The following is a 499-nucleotide window of genomic DNA, read 5'->3' as shown; positions in this document are numbered from 1 at the left end:
AGAGTGGTAGAAGAGGGAGATGAGAGAGGATGAGGAAAGATGGAGAGAGATAACGAAGGGAAGAAACTCACTTGTAGTATTTGTGTTTTGTGTGTCTTATTTATATCTTTGTTAAGGGAGCTGCTCATCTTCCTCTTCCTCTTTTTTTTTTTTCTTTTCCTCTTCTTTAGGTATTACTACTACTACTATTGTTGGTGGTGGTGGTGGTGGTGGTGGTGGTGGTGGTGGTGCTGCTGCTGCTGCTGCTACTATGCTACTACTATTACTACTACTGCTGCTACTACTACTACTACTACTACTACTACTACTACTACTACTACTACTACTACTACTACTACTACTACTACCACCACCACCACTACTACTATTGCTACTACTAATTCCACCACCACCAACACTACCAAACCAGTCATGCGTACCTTGCAAAGACAAATCGCGTTACTTCTCTCTTGTTTCTTCCTACTTCCTTTATCAACATTCCCTTCTTATCCTGGACTCA

The 499-nt window shown here is 41.5% G+C and overlaps 1 pseudogene; it reads left to right on the top strand.

Annotated features, from left to right (window-relative positions):
* Nucleotides 1–321: 321 nt before the first annotated feature.
* LOC123511616 overlaps nucleotides 322–499 on the top strand; it is a 48,409-nt pseudogene continuing 48,231 nt past the window's right edge.

This window comes from Portunus trituberculatus, chromosome 31 (genome assembly GCF_017591435.1).
Source record: "Portunus trituberculatus isolate SZX2019 chromosome 31, ASM1759143v1, whole genome shotgun sequence".
NCBI classification, from domain to species: domain Eukaryota; kingdom Metazoa; phylum Arthropoda; class Malacostraca; order Decapoda; family Portunidae; genus Portunus; species Portunus trituberculatus.
This window is presented reverse-complemented; position numbering and strand designations above follow the sequence as displayed.